At 41.8% G+C, this 22,026-nt stretch overlaps 1 long non-coding RNA gene across 1 annotated transcript in view; it reads right to left on the reverse strand.

The window, feature by feature from the left end:
- The window catches only part of LOC308065381, a 56,139-nt gene that overhangs the window by 25,652 nt on the left and 8,461 nt on the right, over nt 1-22,026 (reverse strand). Inside the window, exon 2 of the long non-coding RNA XR_013928753.1 lies at nt 1-22,026. This exon is cut by the window's left edge and continues 25,652 nt beyond it; it is cut by the window's right edge and continues 6,116 nt beyond it. This is a non-coding gene — a long non-coding RNA (uncharacterized lncRNA).

Genomic DNA, 22,026 nt, shown 5'->3' on the forward strand with positions numbered 1-22,026 from the left:
ACATCTGTCTGTTCTGGGAAGTGTTAGCAAACTGCACATAAGCAAGCTTAATAATGAGTTTCAAGGTGCTTCCCAATCACTGCTAGAAAGATATACATGAAATATGACTCTGTTCTTGTTAGGAAAGTATATGGTATACTCTTATATAGATAAATATAAATAAAGTTATTGGCATAGAGAATACACGACTGAGGGATTAACCACCAAGGAGAAACAGCCCCTCATGGGAATCAAGCTCACACACGTAAAGGGAGTGCATTATGGCAATTTAGTCCAACAGCCAACTGCAGTATGACTGCAGAAACGTTATGATTTAGTCCTTAAACTAACACTGTCACTTCTCCCCGTGGCTTCTAGGGGGCTTTTGGCGGCTGGAGATTTTTGCACAGCTGTCCCTGAGGCATGCCTAGGACCAGAGCTGTGAAAGGTGATGGCAAAGGGTTTGGCCAGGGAGAAGTGGTGAGTTACTGCAGCTCCTTTCCTGTATTTGAGCAAACGGAGGCAAGCTTGGGACCAGGGCTGGAGGTTAACAAATGCTGAATCCATAGGAAATTCTAGCATTAAGACTCAGGCCCTCCTATTAAGGAATATGTTTATGCTTAAATGAGGTCTCCAAACAAAGGATGCCTGCCATCAGTACACTTGCCTAGCAAAATTTAGTGGTGTATATTCACAGGCTTATTTGGAGACACTGTCAGACATGACTTTGCAGTTTTTATTTCCACGGCCATATTTTTCTCTTCATTAACTGATTGCAGGTGCAATTCCTGATAAAGCCAGTGGAAATCATACCCAAATGTCTGGCAACAGAAGCTTATCCCGTTCTCTTGAAGCCAATGTAGCAATTTTCCAAGGTCTTTTAATTAAGAATAATCAGGAAGTTGTTGCTCATGTTTTCAATAAGTTGATGGCAGACAGTTTTATATATAAGAACAAACTCTTCCCCCCCACCCGCACCATCCCCCATTAGAGTACAAAATGTCTGGTACTGACTGAAGCAATGCTCAAGTATGGCAGACAGTGGCAAGATTTTGTTTGAAGAGCTTTGTCACTGTCCTTCCTGCCCTAACCGCTACCCTGTTGAAGTGTTCATCCTCCCCTGCACAAAGACCACTAAGTTAGACAAATTATTACAGTGATTTTGTCATACAAGCAAGTGCTTTAGGCTAATTTACATAATCAGAATAATTTCTTGGGTTTTCCTACATTTAAAGATATTTTGTTTCTTACTTTCTGTCCTGTTGCTAATTATTTTAAAAGGGGTTTTGTAATAGATAAAAAGATCTGTCACTGAACCAGTCATTTTTCTGGCATGCTACACTGCGAGTAATGCAATTGCTTAAATAAAAATGGTGCAGCTTTAACATCATAATTTAATCACTCATTTCTTTGCCTTTCATTCTAATAATGTAAGACATAATGAACTCTTGGTAGATATAGTAATACCCCATAAGTATTTCTATAGGATTTATGTTGTCATTTAATATTATTTCAAAGAAAGGAAGACAAAACGTAATTCTTGCCATTTTGCTCAGTTACTCATTTTGTGATTTTTAGGTTTTCCCACTATCACTGAAAAGAAATGATCAAATTAACCATTTTAACAGGCATTTTCTAGTTGCGCATACCTACCATTCATTTAAATGACTTACGAAATCAATCAAATAATGGGGCCTAGTCTCCTTTCCCTGAATAATGACTTCAAGGAAGATCCACCTCCCTCTCAGGGAAAGAATGGATAGCTGGGAATGCTCAGGGGAATAAAAGGGATTAAAGCACGGCACATAAAAGGCTGAGTAGAGGAGTCTTTGAAAATAAATGCAGGCTTTAACAAAAGATGAGAAAGAAAAGGGTACAGAGGGAGCAGCAGTTGGTGTAGATATGGGCAGTGCATACAGAAGAGGTTGCTGAGGCAATGCATAATACCCTGATCGAAGGGTGAATGCGCTGTAGGTGCAGGGTTGTAGGCAGAAAAAAAAAAAAGATGCATTTTGATAAGGGGCAAGGGATGTGCAGAGGCTGGCTGTGGCTAATGGGGAAATGAAGAGACCTGAAAAGGAAGCCAGTCTGGAAAATGACACCAATTATCTCAAAATGAAGTGTTTATATTTCCACTAGTATGCAATGAGTTATTCTTCACAATCATAAAATGATGAAGGAAAGAAAAAGGGAGCTGAGGCCCATATTAATATTCTTAAAATGACAGAAATGATAACCCTTTTCCTTTATCTTGATCTAACTGAAAATAAAAGGCACCTGATTCCTCATCAATCCACAGTGAAACAAAAATTGTAATATTGCCTCACAGTTACATGTCTTCTGCCTGGATTTGCATTTGTAGCAAAGTGATGCTGGAAATTCTCTTAGAGCAGGACTGGAGTAGGCTGTAGAATTTCTAGTGAGTGTTTACATCCACTTCTCCAGACAGCAAGCAAACATAGAAATGATCAAAGAAGAAGGTAGGTAAGCTGCTGGCTGTTGTCTTCTTAAGTTAGCATCCTCTGAGTTCAAAAGATAAAGAAATAAAAAATACATTGGTTTTAGTCATTTTCTCAGTTTCTGTTGCCAGTAAGCTATTGATAGGTTAAATGTAATTAAAAAGGAAAACAGCAGAACTTCAGTGAAGTAACAGATTTGCGCTGTTGTAGCTGAAAGAATGATTTGACATGGTTAACATTTTTAATTGTCAGAGCTACAAACTTTATGATATGCTAAAAGATCGTCACTGCCTGACAAATTTCCAATAATGTATATTCAGCCACCTCCAATTATTCAAGTAGCAGTTGAATCACAAGACTTACTCATGGATATTTGGTATTACCCTCCTTCTGAGATTATGTATTGGACCCAGATCAATCAAGGATCTTGCCACTGTAGTGGCAATGTTTTAAGCTCTGTTTTTTCTAGGAGTGTTTGCAATGCACTGAGAAGACCTTGTCTGAGCAGCTGGATATCCTTGGTCCATAAGACTATAAGAATGCCACTCTACTTCTAGAATACATTGTTGAGTTTCAAATATTGCAGTGTTTTCTGAATATAGGATACAAATCTTAAAATAAATGTAGCGGATGGGACTATGTTGATGTGACAGATAGATAGGATAACCAGTGGCAGATACAAGGCTTTTGGATGGCGAAGGGCATCATCAAGGTCCTCTTCTGTGAGTTGGTGTTACACTTTCACCATCCTCACATGAAATTTCAGAGCTTATAGCCATGCCCGAGTCAGTGGCTGCCATCCTTTAGAGTCTCACAGCCTCTGACCATTACTCCTTGGTCACTAATGCCTTTGAGGTGGACAGGTCTACCACAGGCAAAGAGGTTATGAAGATTTCATCTTCCAAACCTCTTTGCTCCAGTAGTGCTGTGGGTGACATCTGATAAGATCTCCAAGCCTTTGGTCTCCATGACTTCCTAAATTGAGAGAGGGCCTTTGACAAGTTTCATATTCTCCTGGTCCCAGCCTATTGCAGCTACAACCATACACATTGTAAGGCTTTGCACAACCTCTAAAGGAGATTTATGGATTTCACAGCAGATTTTGGTGCAGAGACTCATGATGTGCATTTTCAACAACTCCATCCTTGGGCTTGGTGGGGATATGTCTACCTCTGTTCCAAGAAGGGAAAGGTTCATGCTGTTAAGGTTTTGTGGGAAATGCCATATACCCTCTGTTGTTTGATCATAAGGCCATACCCTGGCAACAAGGGTGCATCTGCAAGGTTTAGTCATGCATTTTCTGCATGTAGACTGGAAGCAGGAAGAGCTTTCAGTCATCTCTCTATCAGACAATGAGCTTTGCACAGCACACACACTTGGCTCCAGCACTCCCAATGATCTCCAGTTATGGGTGTCTTCTGAGCCCTGCACAAACTCCATGGGGATGCAGGTGAGTCTTCCATCTAGATTGACCAATGGGGACTGGTTCCCTTGGGGCTGCACACATGGACCTCTTCTCAGCTCTGGGGGCACTGAGGGACCAAGAAAGCAGTGGTGTACTGGACGTTCTCTGCTCTGTACATGAGGGTACATGGAGCAGAATGAAGTGGGGTAATTAAACAGCAATGCCTTCTTGCAATGCCTGTAATGAGAAGACCAAATAAGAAAACCTTTTGGAGACATCAATGTGTCATCTTCCCTCTTCTGAGGGAAGGGATAGAGAGTTTCTTCACACCCTAGTGCACTCCATAAGGTGGCTTGCTTCGTCCACTCAGCCCTTATGGATGTGCAATCCACCATCCCTTTAGCTTACTCTTATTATGTGGTCTCTAACTTTCTCTGCCCTTGTTGCCCCTCCTCTGGCGGCATGATTGTCTGTGAAGGAAGAAGGCTCTCAGGAAGTCATGACGCTGCCTCCTGTGTCATCAGTGCCGCAGGCATCCCGTGCTGGGAGAGCCAGATGGCACCGCAGCCCAGCAGGAAGGGTGATGGTGTGGAGGAGGGGTTGCCTGCTGACAGATCCACAAGCAGCAGCGGGAAGAAAAAGCATCAGGGGTAGGGAAGCTCAATAAAGGCTGCAAAGGCAGAACTACACTTGGTAAGGAAACAGGAGGTTGGGCTGGTTAAGGCCTGGAGGAAGGGAAAGGAGTCCTTCAGCAAGGTAACCCTCCCTCCTGCCATTTCCCTGGTGCGGGGCAAGAGCTTCTCCCGTGCTGCTGCTCCCGCCTTGCAATGGGCCAAGGGCACCTGTGGGCCCCACTCCTGCCAGGCCCTCACCCGGGGGGGACAGGCAAAGCAGACATAGGCAAGGCCTGAAGGAAAGGCCCAGGATAGCTATAAGAAGAGGTGCAGCTAACAGAAACACACTGTCAGAAGCATTCAAATGACACAGCGGGTGACTGTCAGAAGAACTATAGGCGGCAATGCCCAGTGAGGAGGAGGAGCTGAGCAGGGGCTCCCTGTCTGGCCTCAGATAACTGCATTATCATGACATGTCCACATGTGCAGCTCACCCAGGCCCTAGCAACGAGCCAGGCACTTGTACAGGTTAGAGCTGGGCCATGAGGTTTCTGATGCATGCAGTTCCTCTGCAGGAGATTTTTCCTACAGCTTATGGCTCCAGTGCATTTCAAAACACAATAGTCCCCATGGACAGCCTGGCAAAATCCATCCCTTCTCCACAGCTTTGAGACCAGCGCTTTAATCCCACCAGAAATCTTACAGGTCCCCTGTCCCTTTCCTTCTACTTCAGAGATGTTGTAGTAAAGGGGTGCACAACTGCTCAAGTCAGAACTGGGGCTGATGGTAGAGGAGATGGCTGGCATCTGCTCTGTAGGGGAGAAAGCTGAAGAAGTGTCCTTGGATGTGCTGTCCAGGAGCCTGCTGTGGGACTTGGGGTCAAGGTGCCAAGATTGATGTCCAAGGGCTCACATTCCTCCAGACTCTCCTACGTGGGGACACTAGATTCATGGAAATGGAGGGCAGATGCTGGCTCAGTTACATGCTCCCTCCCAAAGACTTTCCCAAGCTCCCTGTACTGGGCATAGGGCCAACTGCTGATTATAGTTACCGGCCTGCAAGACTATCTTCATAGTATAATGCACCACTACAGGCTGGGGTCGACCTGTTGGAAAGAAGCTCTGCGGAGAAGGACCTGGGAGTCCTGGTGGACAGCAAGTTGCCCACGAACCAGCCGTGTGCCCGTGTGGCCAAGGTGGCCAGTGGGACCCTGGGGTGCATCAGGAGGAGCGTGGCCCCCAGGTAAGGGAGGTGATCCTGCCCCTCTGCTCTGCCCTGGTGGGGCCGCACCTGGAGTGCTGTGCCTAGTGCTGGGCTCCCCAGTTCAAGGGAGACAGGGAACTGCTGGGGAGGGTCCAGCAGAGGGCTGCCAAGGTGATTAGGGGACTGGAGCATCTCCCTCGTGGGGAAAGGCTGAGAGAGCTGGGCCTGTGGAGCCTGGAGAGGAGAAGGCTGAGGGGATCCTATCAGTGTCTACTAATATCTTAAGGGTGAGTGCCAGGAGGATGGGGCCAGGCTCTTTTCAGTGGTGCCCAGTGACAGGGCAAGGGGCAATGGGCACAAACTCTGACAGGAATTTCCATCTAAATATGAGGAAAAACTTCTTTACCTTGAGGGTAACACACCACCAGAACAGGCTGCCCAGAGAGGCTGTGGGGTCTCCTTCTCTGGAGACATTCAAAACCTGCCTGGATGTGACTGTGCAACCTGCTGTGGGTGAGCCTGCTTTAGCAGGGGGTTGGACCAGATGATCTGCAGAGGTCCCTTCCAACCCTGACCATGCTGTGCTTCTGTGACTCATCTTTGACTTTTTAAGGCAGCCTTGTTCACCACTTCTTTTGTAGGTGACAGTTGGTGGGAGTTTCTTGGCCTTCTGAGATTCCACTGAGTTAGCTTACCCCTTGAAAAACTCTTCTTTCTCTCATGTCACAGGTTCATGGGAAACACAAGGCTCAGGCTGCAGTTGTCTGAATTTTTTGGCAGGTGGAAGAGGGAGCTTCCAGTGCGGTAGAGGAGAGCAGAATTGTGGGGAAGATAACACAAAACGAAGAATAATGAAAGACATGTTCAGCAAGGGGATTCAACAACAGAAGGCAGGAAAGATGAGAAGGGAAAGGTTTCAGATCTGAAGTCTAGATGAATGAGGATAAGGTACCGGATAGGCAGACACCACTAAAGTGGTTGAGGACTGGCAGCTGACAGTGAATAGGAAGATGTATGCAGTACTTGATTCTGAAATCTCCTTCTGGCTTTGAAGCCACTCTCCTGGATCTGAGAATCTTCTGGGAAAGCATGTACCTTAGCAACATGCTGGAGGTCCTTGTAGTGGAAAGTCCACACAAGGATGAGGGACCCATGACTCCACTGAGCACTGGAGTGCTGTGGAGTAGAGCTCCTGGTTTGGTGTCATCCAACAGGAATCTATTTTGTGCACACCAGCACCAGTTTGAGAAACTAGCCAACATATGAAAAGTAGGGACAGTCTGGGCATTTGCTTCAAAGCTACCCTATTGCTATGAACCGAATTACTAAGGGAGACAGAATAACTGTGATTTAAAAGTACACAATATGTCTGTTCATGGCCATGATCAAGAATTTATATTAGATGCTGTATTAGTAGTAGTAGTATTTCCTTAAGGGTTCTATTTAAAGGTATACGTTTAAAAAGAAGTAATATGATTACTGGTTATTGTTTCTGGCTTTCTGCAACATGGAGAAAACTAAAAAGAACATTTTCTGAACAGGACAGCTCTGTGATGACACAAGGAACTGCACTCATTCTTTGCTCTTCTGCCATGTTGAAAATATTTCAAACCCAAATAAGTTTCTGTAGTAGCTGATAGATATATTGATTTTGCAAGTATAAATCTTTGAACAATGTCACTTGCATTATTTCTTTTTTAAAGACCAAATAAATTGAAAGATCTGCAGCCCTAAGGAAGGGAGGAAATAGTAACCGTCTGTGAAACTTTATTTTCACAGTAGTGAATTATTTGCATCTCTATTGCCTAAAGGTTAACTTCTATTGATTTCCTAAACCCTAAAGAATACAGTGTGAGCCTTCAACTTTGCAGATGTCTGAAACTCTGCAGAACTGACATGGATAAGTTCTACCATCTTTAAAATAAGATTTTTTTCTAGCTTTCATATAATAATTTTATTTCATGTTCTAGTTTTGCTAAGTTTAGCTTGTGGTTGAGTATCTCAAACCACTGCCATATGAGTGGTCAGGGCTAGAACCAAACTTCTCCACCCTTGCTTTGCATCTGCCCCATGTGCACCAGCTGTGGTCTGGAAGCTGTGTAACTGTTTTAGATGAAGGTCAGGGGTTATCAGCTGTGGTAGAGAGCCACTCTTGGTGCCTCTCTACCTCCCAGACTGGCCTGAACCCTAGCATCCCTGAGCACACACTGTTGGGTTTGTTTCCATCGGGCCCCTATGCATGTAGCTGTGCCTTTTGTTAAGCAAACTCTGTCTTCATCAAGGTTTCAGACATCTTCTATAGCAGAATATCTCCTTTTACCTATCAGACATGCTACTATTAGTCACGTGGTAGAAATAAGCAGGGCAAACTTGGTTTAGTTCAATCTGTGATGTACTATTCGGGAAACCCCAGAACACAGCAATGTCATCCTTTGTTGATAATATTCAGGAAGTCAGTCTTTACATTCAGAATTTGGATTGCCTATTGATTATTGTACCTATTTGCTGGCTTACCCATAGAAACTAGAGATGAGAAAGATGAATTAACATCTTTTGCTCCCTCAGTGCTGAACCGTTTTATTTGATTCTTACCCTAGCCTAGTTTATCAAAATGATAAACCTAGCTTATCAAAATGTGCATTTCATAAAAAATAGTGCAAGTCTGGAGGGTTCACTGTTAAATATTCTTTGTTGCAATATTTCACATTTTTAAGGATGAATTTATAGCTGGTCACACTTTTTTTCCCAATGAAGATAGGTTATAAAGTCATATCTGGCAAAAGGGGTTTTTCTATAGCTTCTTCCTTTTGTGGTATGACAGTTCTCTGCACCTTGGTTCTGAGAACTCGGAGCTGAAAAAGACTAACCAGTAAACATAACCGTAGCAGAGATCTGGGCTGCAAAGCAATGCCCTCATAACAAGAAACTGATAGAAGACAAAATTTTATTAGGAAGCTCCCTGTTACAGCAAGATGAGATGTGTTTTGGGGAACCTTTGAAGCTTAGCTATGTCTGTCCTACAGTCTGTCACCAATGTGGCTGTGCTGTGAAGAAGTACAATCCCTGGTTGATAGAGCTGTGCTGGTAAAAACCTTTAGTGTGATTCCACCGCATCAGCAAAACTGCAAGAAGGATGTATATAGATATTTACATGTTTGTGTCACTCCACCACTTTATTGAACTGAAGTCTTTGTCCTCCAGTGTCTCTCAGTAGTCCTTTAAGCAGAAACATGAGTGCCAAGAACAATTATTGTAGCTAAGAAAGTGCTAGAGGTGCAGGGCTATTGAACCGCAGCGAGTGAGGCAGAGCTGCAGAAAAGCTCCTTATTGTTACAGTTTGACGTCTCTCTTCCTCCACATAAGTCTATGCCTTTCTCTGCTCATGCTTCGGTGAGTGTCTCTCCCATAGGCTTAAATTCTGCATCTCAGCAGCCAGGAGGTACAGGTAGTAAATCCTGAATGCAGACAAGGGGTGCTTAAGATCAGGAATCAGCCCTCAGGATGAACTGAGAAGCTGAAGACAGAGATGATGGCTGAAGTCTGCCAAGAGCCAGAAGAGCACAGCAGCATGCCAGATCCTTGCTGGATCAGAGTGTATCAGCCTGGTCAGCATCCAGTAAGGGGGCCCAACTGGGTCTGCAGTGCTGGTTTTGTGGTACAATATCACTGCTAAAGCGATTTTACTACAGAACTCCTCTCAAAACTAGAACAATTTAGTTTTACTACAGAACTCATCTCGAAATTAGACCTGCCAAGCTAATGCAGGGCAGAGCCTTGAAGACAAATAACCATGTGTTTATATGGTGCATTTCTTTTTACCAGCAAACATAAAAAAAAAGCACACTGACTCCAGATTACGATGTCAGAGATACATGAAGAATATCTGTCACTATGACAGGATCATAAATCATTGCGCTGGAATCCTGACATGCCTTTTTTTTGTTGGCAAAGTTGTTCTTTAAAATGAGATATAATTAAGTTGCTTAGAGCCACATATTATCTATTTTAAACCTGTTATTTTTCTTATGTGGAAAATGTCAGATGAAATGTATCAGTTTCATTTAATTTTGTTTTTAAAGCAAGCTAGTTAAAAATAAAGACCACTAATATACCACAGCAATTCAGGATACTGCTAAGAATTGTCCCATATGAAGAAATTATAAGGAAAATGAACCTGTGAGCAATTGAAACAGTGCTGCACATGCACCAGCACACCATCCTGATGTGGAAGACAGATAAGTAGTAAGAGACCAGTATGGCTGCATCCAGAATTCTCCAGTGACCTGAATATCAAAAAGGAAATCCTACAAAGTGTGAAAGTGAGGGCATGTAAGTGAGTGAGTAATAAAGCAGTAGCACAAACATCTAGGGATAAAACTAGGAAGACTAAGTCACAAAATGAGTTGCAAGTTTTCTGGAGCATAAAAAGGAAGAAAAAGACTTCTTTATACACCAAGAATTTAGGGGAAGAGAAGGGCAGAGGCACAAATAACAGATACTGAGTGAAATGTTTTATTGTTTACTTTGCTGCATTCTTCACGCGCACATAAACACTAATGATGGGTACTTAACAATGCTATTTTTTTAACAAGGGGAAAGGACATATGCCAGAATAGGGAAAAAAAAAAAGTGAAAGAATATTTGAATAAATTAGATGTCCACAAGTCTCTAGAGCTTGCTGAAAATCACTTAATACATACTGAGCTCTCAACTTTGAGAGTTCCTGGAAGAGTGGATAAGTCACCAGGGCCTGCAGTAACCAGGTAGTAGCCTAAGATGGAAATACAGTCAGGATCACATGTCTGATCTTTGGTAATGATCAGAGATTTGACATTACATTATACATCTTGCAAATTATTTTGAACAAAACACCCATTCAGTTTAAAGACTTGCTCTTCCTTAATTCTTGCCATTGTGGCACATGGTTTAAAAGGAAAAGGAAAGAAAAAGAAAGGAAAGGAAAGGGAAAGGCAAAGAGAAATTTAATAAGTTTTCTTAAATGTGGCATTCACAGCAGGCTTACATTCTGGCACTGTTAAGAAGTTCTTGGCTGCAGCCCTGGTTTGCAGGGTTATAACCATTTCTGCTTTTAAAAATGGGAAATCAAGAATCTAGGGAAATAGAGAATACTCTGCCTAACTTCAATACCAAGAAAGATAATGGGACAGATTATTAAGTAAATGCATACATGCCATGGGACTAGTAAGGTGATAAGAAACAGCCAAAGTGAATTTGTCAAATTAATCTAGTTTCCTTCTTGAAGAAGGCAACTGGTCCAATAGATAAGGAAAAGCAGTAAAATGACTGTATATTGACCCAAGATGTATCTCAACTTAAGGTTTTTCACACTGTCCTGTATGCTCATAAATGAACTGGGAAAATTTGTCCCATTTGAAATCATTCCTAATTCAATCCACTGTTAATGTAAACCTAACACATGATTGTTGGTAGCTGCACTAGGAGGACATTGAAAAGGAATCTTGCACAGCTCGCAATGGATAGGCTTCTGTACAACGTTTCAGACTTATAGATGACAGAATTAGAAATAATTATATGCTCATGAACTTGGTAGATGACACCATGTAAAAATTTGCAAAATGTGCTCAGGGACAGAAGTAGATTTCAAAAGTATCTGGATGGGTTCTGAAATCCAACATTAAAAATTTGAACAATTGCAGAGTACATTTGGGAGGATGAAATCAAAAGCACAACCACAGAATGTCACTGCAGAGAAATATCTAATGATTAATGAGGGCCATGAATGAGTCAACAGTGTGATGCTGTTGAGGAACAGACATAAATGTAATTCTAGATTCTCTTGAATTTTCTGCTCAAAACAGTAGATGTAAGACGAGAGATAAGTAGTGTGCTCTTCTTGGCACTGGTGAGGTCTCAGCTAAAATTTTACTCTTATTTTACTTTGAAGCACCATAATTTAAGAAAGATATAGATAAGATGGAAACAATCCGGATAAGATCAAGATCAAGAAGGTAAGAAGTCTGGAAATTTGGATCCATAAAGCAAGGCTGGTTTTTTTTTTAAATCTAGACAATATAAAGCTATATGTGGTTCAACAGCCTTCAAGTATGTAAAAGTTTATTATAAAGAGGGTAGTGATACGTTTTTTTCATGCCCATTAAAGATTTGGGCAGAATGTGAAGGAATTTTTTTAGCTGTACTGTAAGAGGTATTATAGTAACATGTTGTAACTAGTAGAAAACATTATCACTGGAATATATTACCCAAAAAGTTTGTATAATCCCTGACATTAATGTTTTTAGATACAGATCACAGGAACTGCCATCTACAATTATGAAGACAATTGTGGCCTCTCTTCAAAGTTAGGAGATGGACCAGATGAATACTTTTGTAGTAGGTGGCTGAGATCCCTGGAACCATGACAGAGTGTACAAGTTATTACAAGGTAATCCGTAACAGGCTTTTGCTAAGGAAACATTTGAAAATTTCATGTGTAGCCCTGGACATATTCATTATGGAAGATTACACAGGTTGTTCTCTGGACTTCTTGAAAAAAAACCAACTTGTTTTCCTTTGGTTTTGTGTTGTGGGTCTTTTTTTTTTTTTTTTTGGTTTGGTTTTTATTCTACCTCACAAAGGTTAAGTACAGCTTTGATTAAAAATATTGAGGAATAACAGACTATATAACCCCTTGAGAGCCCATCCAAGTCTACATTTCCATGATTCATGTGCAAACTACAGTATTTTTTCCGAGTTATCGAAGAGCTTTGCAAGCACAGGTTAACTATTAAACGAGTTATTCTCCCGGGGCAGTAATGACCTAATCGTTTATGATAGTACTCAAATGAGGAATTAAACAAACATATCCAAAATAAACACAGATCAAATAATCTTTGCCAATGGAAAAGGACAGAATCTTGTTTTTGTGCCAGTGGGTCTGCAAAACAACAGCACAGATACAGACCTCGGTAAAACTAACATGTCAGGACTTCTCAACCTGTGAGAAATCCTGAATTTTAGCAATTGCTTTTATTCAAAATTTTAGAATTTTTTCCAATTTTGAAAATTAGAAAAATGGGAATGGGAGATGGGAATGAGAAAAAATGTAAGTGTTCTGAAAAGACTGGAAATTTCTGAGGGCTTGAATTATAATTTAACTTTTCAACATTCAAAAACCAAAATGTTGCAGTCATGGTGTACCACACGTATATCTTAGGTAGGGGAACACAGTGAACATAGGAGCCGCAGTCCTCCAGGGGACCTACTAAATGCAAACCAGAATTACAGTGCAAATAAAGCAGCATTCTGCAATATGATTTTTTTTTGTGTTAGCTCAAACCAAATCTTTTTAAAATCATAGTCCCAAAGGAAAACTGAGAAAAACTAAGGTTTTCAGAAAATGTGCTCTTTGCTTGAAATTCAAAGCTGCGTAAAACTTCTGACAAACTCTAGTCACTACTTAGTATATAAAAAAAAATCTCAAGAATGTTTTCTAGAGAACTCTGTGGTCATCACAGTGCACTGTGGTGTTGACCCAAATATGACTGCAAACACTCGAAGTACCTGAAGTCACCATCATTATTTTAGGCTAGTAAAAAGATGGTCATAAACCTCAAAGATAAGATCAGGGTCTGGACAAAATATGACTTTCCAGAAATTAAAAAATGTTTAGATTTGGTGTTTATTGATTAGGCCACGCTTCAGTGACTGTCTGCTGGTTCTTTTGTTCTTTTAAAAATATACATGACTTTTGGACACCAGAATAATGATTTCATACTGCGTGAGAACTTTCTCTTTTGTAAACAAATACTGGAGCTTGTGAATTTTGCTGTGCAAATGGATACATTCTAACCTAATGGATTTGGCTAGCTTCAGGTCTACCATTAGACACCCTACCCTTGCTGTAGAATAGTAAAACACTGCCTAGGTTCAAAGAACCTGGGACAAACCTGTCAGGTGTCAAGGACAGCCTTAATCCCAAAGTGCAGAGGGACAATTAAACTAAACTACCAAACCTCAGCCCACCTGAGCTTGCTTAGGGCAGCCCTGCTGAGGCAGGTTCATTGCTAGCACCGATAAACTGAAGGTGGATGGTTTGGTCTGTGGGCTAGGATGTTGCATATAGCCCCATGGCACATGCCAACAGCCTAAAGTGTCTTAAGCAGCTTAAACAGCTTTAAGCAGCTTTGAAGACTTAGACACTTTAAGCTTATAAAGCAGTTTAAGCTGCTTAAACTGCTTTAGGACTTTAACAAGGTCCCCACAATGCTGCTCCTCACCAGGCGAGGGAAACGAAGCTGGCTGCATGCTGCGGCTTCCTTGCCATGGCCTGGAAGGAAGGAGCCAGGGGCTGGCCACAGCCAGGAGCCTGCGCAGATGCAAATAGCTGGTATTTACATATTTTGGCAATGATGTATAAAATAATGAAAAGTATACTCTCTCCCCTTGGTAGGCTCATTGTTTCTTCCTCTTCTCTAGCTACTTCCCTTTCCCCAGCACCTCCTTCCTGTTTTTCTATTTTTGCTCATTTTGCTCAGGCTCTTTCAGTATCTATTTCCTCTCTAATTAATTCTTGCTAAAGAGATCAGTGGAGTGCTCTTACTGCAGTGATACGCTTTTATGAAGAAAACATGTCTTGATTCAGCCTATTCAGTCCACACAACTGTGCTGGAGGCAACCATTCATTTGTATCACTACTATTTAAGCTAAATCTAGAATCTCTTTTCTCAAGAGCAGGGCATGAGTTGACAGAAGCATTGTGGAAAAACACAGCTGCATAATCCTAGAAAGTACCAGTGGCAGCCATTAGATTGTCACCTACGAAAGCGCGTAACCAGACGGGCTGGCATTGTTCAGATGAAGGAATACAATGCACTGAAGCTACATCGTGTTCCCTGGTGTGTTGGAGGTTTCAGAAGGGATGTAGGGGGAGGAAGTCTGGGGACAGCTGTCCAGAAATATGGGTAAATATGTCTTCCTACATTGGTAATCTCTCAGAGCTGAAAGGACTTTTTTTTTCAGTTTTCACTCTGTCTTTCTGAATTTGAGGTGGGCTGCACAAACCACAAATCGTTCTGTTCTTACCAAAGGATGTAACACCCCCTCCCCCTTACATACAGACAGTGGTGTGCAACTGAGCGGCTGCTCAATTTAGTGGCAATCATCACCATTTAGTGACAATTCACTCTGCCATGTTAATAACTAGGGCTGTGGTCATGATGTACTAGAGCACCTGAACTGGATGTGATGTCCTGGCTGCTGAGGACCCACTCAGGCCTACATCATTGTGTTTTTCTCATGTTTGAATTCCCTTTCCAGTTCCTTTAGTAGGAACGTACTGCTCTTCTCTCTCATATCCTTCACTCATTTCCTGGGGTCATAGCCTAAATTTCTCAGGCGTTCTCTCTCCAGAGCCCTCAGCTTAACTGGCCCCGTATTTTTCACAGGCTTATGTAGTCCCGTTGCATGTAACTTTGTATACATCACACACTAATCACAATTTAGCTGCGAAATGTAACTGTGAATCTCATACTCAAACAGTGTATTCTAAAGACTTGAGGGTGTAAGCAGGAAGAGGGATCACGGTCAGCCTTACTCACGGCTCTATTTTTTGCTGTTTATCTACGTTATGCATTCCTAGATAATGTTGCATATTACCATAGTGTGTATTGCATGCACAGCATGTCCAATGTGGTGTATTTATACAAGCATCACTTAACACTTCCGTTCAGGCTTGATTTATACCAAATGCTATTTTTTTCCAGTAGCCTGAAAGAATGTTTGTCTCCATTTTATTGAAGAAAATGATTTCTAGCATGATCTTTTATTTTTGAGTGATCAATACATTCTAATCCCTTTTTCCATTTATCTAGCTATCAATTATTACTTCCTTCAAAATGTGTTCTAAAACTCTACATATGATACCAATAGGATCCATTAGCTTGTAAGTGATTGAATGACTTCTGTTTCTTAAATACTGATTTGATATACTCCCGTCAGGTGACACCACTTGTAGTCAACAGGTTTATTCGTAGTGGAGTATCGGAGCCATTGGAGCATGGTTTCTTTGGGTTCATGCCTTGTGTCTTCAACATCCTCCTGGTAGCCCCAGCTCCTTCTTAAACTCCAGCCAGTTCAGAAGGAGAAAAGGCAGGTTGCCTGGGCTGCTCATGGACTTTGTGGTCAGTAGAACAGTGTTAGCTGATGTGTTCAGGCAGCTCTCAGGCTGGAGAAGGTGGCGAGCTGCACCTGCTATTCCATCAGCTTCAACAGTGATTCGGGTCTCACTCTCCTCTAGGCAGTTGCTCATTTGCATCAATGATTAATGATGGGAATTAATGAGGTTAACTAATGTTAATGATGAGGATGGAAAAATAATCCTTTTGAATTCTGAAAAGCTATATGTAGTCACTTATTCGTAACATATTTTCTTCCAAATATTTTTCTCTACATCTGAGAATAAAAAGGTCCTGTTTGTGTTACGAGAGTTTGGGTAGCTTCAGATCTGAAGGATTTTTTTTTTAATTTGTAAACCAGAAAACATGTAACACCAGGTATCAGGCCATGTATACAGGCTGCAGTTTGGCAGACATTTATGCATATGCTCAATTTTCAATTGGAACTCACCTTTGGCTTCCAGGAAAATTTGGTGTATGCTACAATTAACTCTGCTGATTCGAGGCAACAGCAGCACTGCATGTTTGCATGTCTTGATAAATAACTGTGTGTGCGCCAAAAAAATTTTGTTGACCGCGTTGAACTTAGTGAGGCCACACATCTGCACTGATGCGCCAATGGAAAAAGAAATTTTTCAGAGCTGCTGTTGGACCAAATCACCAAGTGCTGGCAAGCTGTGGGGGCCCTGTTGTTGGGCAGATCACCAGGTGTTGGTCCATCATGGAGGGCTACTGCTCCTATTACTGGCTGCTCACAAAGCAAAAATGCAAGGGACAGCAGACTCACCCTGCCTTCCTTCCCCAGACCCAAGACAGCTGTCATTAATGAGTCTGTAGGATTACAGCTGACCTTGCCACAGGACAGCAAGGGGCTTTATAAGCCAAATTGCCACTTCTTCTCCCCCCTCTATCTTCTTCAGCATCTTCTCCCAAACCTTGGCATTCCCACCACTGTTTAATTCTTTTTTTCAATGATGTTGTTTATCTGAAATAAACCGATAGTTTATTTCAACTTGAAAAAAACCCAGCTTTTCTTTAAGTTTGTTCCTTTTTTTATTATTTTTTATTTTTTCAGTTTCAGTGGCTAGCTTCTTTGGCTAATGGATGGTACTGTGCATTGTCATGCCTGTGAATACCATTTCCCTAGATTGCAACACCAGCCCAATTCTTTGGCTCTGCTGGAAGCCATCCTAACAGGTGGGTTAAGGTTAAGATTTTAGGAAGAAAGCCAGCATTTCCACTCTACAAATATTAATTTCACACATTCCCTCTTGCATTCTTGGTTCTGTAATTGGGCTGTGCTTCCATCTCCACCCATATCCTGTCTTGACACACATCCGTCTGCAGATGATGAGGGAATGATGGGTAAGCCAGCCAGCCTGCATGCTGAGTCACCCCAGGAAGGTAGTCCGTCATCCGGCAATTAGGACGGAGAAGAAGGAAGTGTGCCAGCAAAACAGGTGATCTAAGCAATGCATTTCACCACACATGCCAAAATGGATATTACACAATGCTGTGCTATGACACAGAAATGTGGAGAAGAGCGTAAGCATGCATTTCCAAAATGGCCTTCAGAGTAGGAATTAAAGAAAAACCAAAACTCAGCCTATTTATTTTCAAGGACCACTTTAATACCAAAGATGAATATAGCAATCAGAAATGGACAGAGCAGTGGTATAGTATAACCGTCCCAGTGTTTTTGCTCACTTTTATTTGGCTGTCTTTTCCTGTTCATGGAGGCTTGAAAGCAGGCTCACAGATAAATTTATGAGTATGTGGCAATTATGCTATTTGTTGGATCATACATGCAATAAATGGCTGGGAGTAATGTGCTATTAGCCTAAGCACTAATGTCCTCACTGATGCAGGTACCCGCTGGGTTCTGCTGGTCAGGCAGATGGTAATCACATGTAGAAGCGCCAGTCTCCATCACTCCTTACGATAGGCGGATGCTCAGTTTTGCTGACTTGCTATCTCCTATTTTGATTTTTTTTCTCAGGATTTTAGGGCTTTTTCCATTAATATTTTTTTTCCTTCAGTCCTTGAGTGACTGCTACCAACTCAACAATTTCACTTCTGTCCTTGTTTCTGCTTTTTTATATATATATCTTGCTTGGTTTAAGTTTATGTGCTGTCACTCATAGCCTAGCAACGTTTTTTCAGTAAGGCAGAGCTGGGGTCACACAGCCAGCCTAGGCCTTGTGTACAAATAGTAAGAGTGTGTGAAAGATCGACCAAAATGGTGGGAGGGAGACTGATCTGTGCTTTCTATCTGACGTATTTCTAAGCACCTTGCTGGCTTAAAAATGTGGACCTTGCCAGATGGCAAAAGGATTCTGAGAAATAGATACTGATACGAGCACCAGCTGGGGTCAGATGTGCTATGTAACTGATGGTATTGGTGATGGTGTTTGTAATTCCAAGCAGAAAAGTCTGGGAAGGATGGACTTCAAAGGGAAAATGACTTAGAAATCAGTGACATCAGGCTGAAAAAGAAACAGTGCTGCATGATATTCTGACTTTGACCATGCACAGATTTATAAGAAAAAAAATGTTCACTGTGAGGATAATTAATCACTGCCACAGGTTGCTCAGAGAGGTTTGGCAGTCTCCATCCTTGGAGTTTGTCCAGACACGACAGGATAAAACCCTGAGCAGCCTGGTCTGAGCTCAGCGTTGACCCTGCATTGAGTGTGGTGGATGGACTAGAGACCTCCTGAGACTTCTTCCAGCTTGGATCATTCAGTGATCCTGTGAATCGAGTTACTGTTGAAGCCAAGGGTAGGTGAGGTGAGAAAATGGTGTTACAAAGGGAGAATTCTCAGCACGATGTTTCCCAGTATGACTGAGTCTGTAAAACTTCGCTGCTGCCATCATGTAAGGTGATCCCATCTCTCTCCAGGTCCTGTCCTGGTGTTCCTGGTCTCTCTCTTGAGCTAGTGCTGGCCCTTGTCCAACATCTCTGTGAGCTGTTTCAGCTCACCAACCTGGCAGCAGCTGATTAGTTTTTTTAAACTGGTTGGCTTTCTGCTGATTTAGTTAGCTGAACTATTTCACTAGGAGACAGATGAGCACCACAGCATGAGGAGGAGGTGGGAACATGTGGTTAAGATTGGAAGGAGTTAAGGCTGGGCAGGGCCCTTTCGGTGGGAGTGAGCCATTAAATTTGCCTTGCTGCTTCATGAAACAATGCGAAATGTCTGCAGCAGCTTCAATACAGGCATAACAACAAAATGCGTAAGCCCAGAAAGGACACATCATAAAGAAAATAAAAACTCAGAAATAAAAATTCTTTAATGCTAAGACTGATGAAATGTGGAATTATAAAAAGGAACATGATAGCAGACAAAACAGTGAAAAATAATGTTCAAGGAAAGATCAACAGAGACATATTAAAGGCAGAACACTTGAAACTGAAGCTCCTGCCATGGTAGGAAACCACAGATCTTGTTTACCAAGTTACAAAAATCCTGTGTGGGTAGTTTAAACAGGAAATGGGCTGATCAGAAGCAAAGATAAGGAAACATACAACAGAGACAAAATAGATGGGCAAAGCATTGTAAAGAAGTCAGCAGCAAAACTCAGCCCTACCTTGACATGATATTCTGTGAACATGAGATGATGTGACTTCAAACAACAGAAGATTGCCACTAGCTCAGCAGTGATATCAGAAAAGCAAGTTGTAGTCTAGTAGGTAGCAGCGACAACGCAATGAAAGATAGTTTGTTCATAGCAGAAATGCTGAAATCCCACGATGTCACTGCAAAAGTGATTTAAAGTCATTTAGTGATTTAAAAAGATGTTGAATAAAACCTGGGGGAAACCCCCCCCCCCAACTTTCAATGACGTGAAGTTAACTAACTAACTAATGTGAAGTTGTTAAAATATTTGAATATGACACTGGGAAAGTGTCTCTCTGCCCTGTGCTATAGGGGAGGTCATTTGCAGTGGAATGCCACACAAGATGACATGGATGATGGATGCAAAATTGGAGAGCAGCCTCTGGACTCAGGCCCAGAAAACTGGATATTCACACAAAAAAGCATCCTGAAATAACATGCTATGACAGGCTTTGCTCATCACTAGTTTCATTGATTTTTTTTTTGTTAAGGTTACTTGACAACAGCTTCTGGAACACCTTGTGGAACTACAGCACTCAGCTTGTCCTCCATCGTCATGGCCTTGCAGAGGGATGGATGGCTGCATTTGCGAGTGCATCTAAGTAATAGACCAGTTTACTTTGAACACTGGTGTAAAACAAGGGCACGCTTGCTTTCTGTTTCTGTTTTGCATTATCATACATAGATGCTATGCAGGCAGCACAAGTAGCAGCCTACCATGGGGTGGATTACACATACCTTGGAAGCATAAACTGTGCTAGTAGCATTGTGTTACTGAGCCATAGACCTGAAAAAAGCTGTGAAGATACATAACCTAGCAAAAAAAAAGCAAGAAGCCAAACAGGACTCAAAATCAGCCATCAAAGCAAACATCCCTGAAATCTTAATACCAAGCATCAAAGTCATGTTAGAAAACACAAATCCTGGGAAAGTAGAACAGCTTGCCTGTCCTGTCCATATCCCACTTCTGAGTAATTAGGAAGGAACTGACAGCAAGGATTGGGAAAGAATTCCACCATTTGTACTCATTTCAGCATATGGAAATGCAAGACATTCAGTCCCAGAATGAAACCTAGATTTTAAAAATTATTATTTACATGTAATTACAATGCTAAAATAGTCCCTGGAAAGTAGAGACATCAAAGATGCTAGAAAACTAGATGCATTGGAAAAAAGTGCCTATGAAAAGTCTGAACACTGGGCTCTATCCTCAGCATAGAGCGGAACAGCCCACCAGCTCACCTTTCACCAGCCAGCAGGGAGCACAGGATGTATTTAGTGTGTGTTCTCGGAATGGCAGCCCCCAAGAATCCCCCACGAAACGATCCTGTGTAGACCGGTGTGTATGCAGCAGAGGATGTTCATTAGAGATCTTAAGAAGAGCTACCTCACGGGGCTGACAGTGATCAATCTCAACCGTGTCCACCAGAAACACCAACAAAGGACAGAAAGGAATGGAAAACACTCATTTCCACTGCATGTCCCAGTCTTGCTATTGGGAGAACACAGTAAGAATAACGTAAGTGCTACTGGACAATCAGATACATTCCCCATAACTGCTTTGTTTTCTCTGTGAAGAAAAAGCCTGCCTTCGCTAGCTTGTTTTGTTAGCTGCCACTGGAGAGAATAGTTGTGAACCTTACTGAAGGGGAGGAAAATAAAGCTTTTGCTCTAGAGATGAAGAGAGCAGCTGATGTCCAGACTAAAGCACTCTGCCAAACACTTCAAGGAGCCAGCGGCCTGTTGCCAAGGCCGTGTGATTGCTGCAGTCATGATAGACTAGGGAGAAAGTCCATGCCAAGAAGAGTTGGCAGGTGTGGGACTCAGGTAGTCATGCCACGGTAGAAATTACATGATCCCTGATTACAGGGATTTTGCCTTTCATGTATCTTCAAAGATATCTGGAGCCTACTGGTGTCGTAAGCAATGATGGTTTATTTCTTATTACCTAGACTGAATTACAGATCTTTAATCAAACCATGTTGCATTAGAGACAATTCTGCTGTTTCACCATAAATATTTGGGTGTGCAATCTGGTGTTGATCTGCAAGGTGACCAATATCTATAACATAAGTAGTTATTTTTTGAGTGATCTACCAAGTTGTTTCAGCTTGTTAAGTTTGAGCTTAGATCTGAGCATGTTTTTGAGGTGATGCTGTTGGTGTAAGAGGGTACACAGACTCCTGTTACATTGAATAAATTCAGGATATATCATCTCTGCTACAATTCCCAGCCATTTTCTCAGCCAAGTTTTAACACAAAACACTATTTCTGTGCTTTTTTTTTTTTTTTTTAAAGTAAAACTCTGCAGTCTGTTTTCAGCTTTCTTCTACTTTTCTCATAAAATCAGACCCACACATAGCCCAGATTTCTCAATGGTATCTGGTGAAGTTTTTCCACCTTCTTGTGCTATATATATTCCTATGTCCTGAGCAGCAGCATGTGTCTGTGTTTTGAGTACAGACTGCTGTTATTTTAGATATCTGCCTCCATGAAGGAGCATCAGTGTTTCTTACATGTGTTCATAATGAGAGTTTATTCACTGTTTTCACAGAGGTTTAACCTAATTTCCAAAATGAGGTTGTTCTTGTT

This window comes from Falco punctatus (genome assembly GCF_963210335.1).
Source record: "Falco punctatus genome assembly, chromosome: 6".
Classification (NCBI taxonomy): domain Eukaryota; kingdom Metazoa; phylum Chordata; class Aves; order Falconiformes; family Falconidae; genus Falco; species Falco punctatus.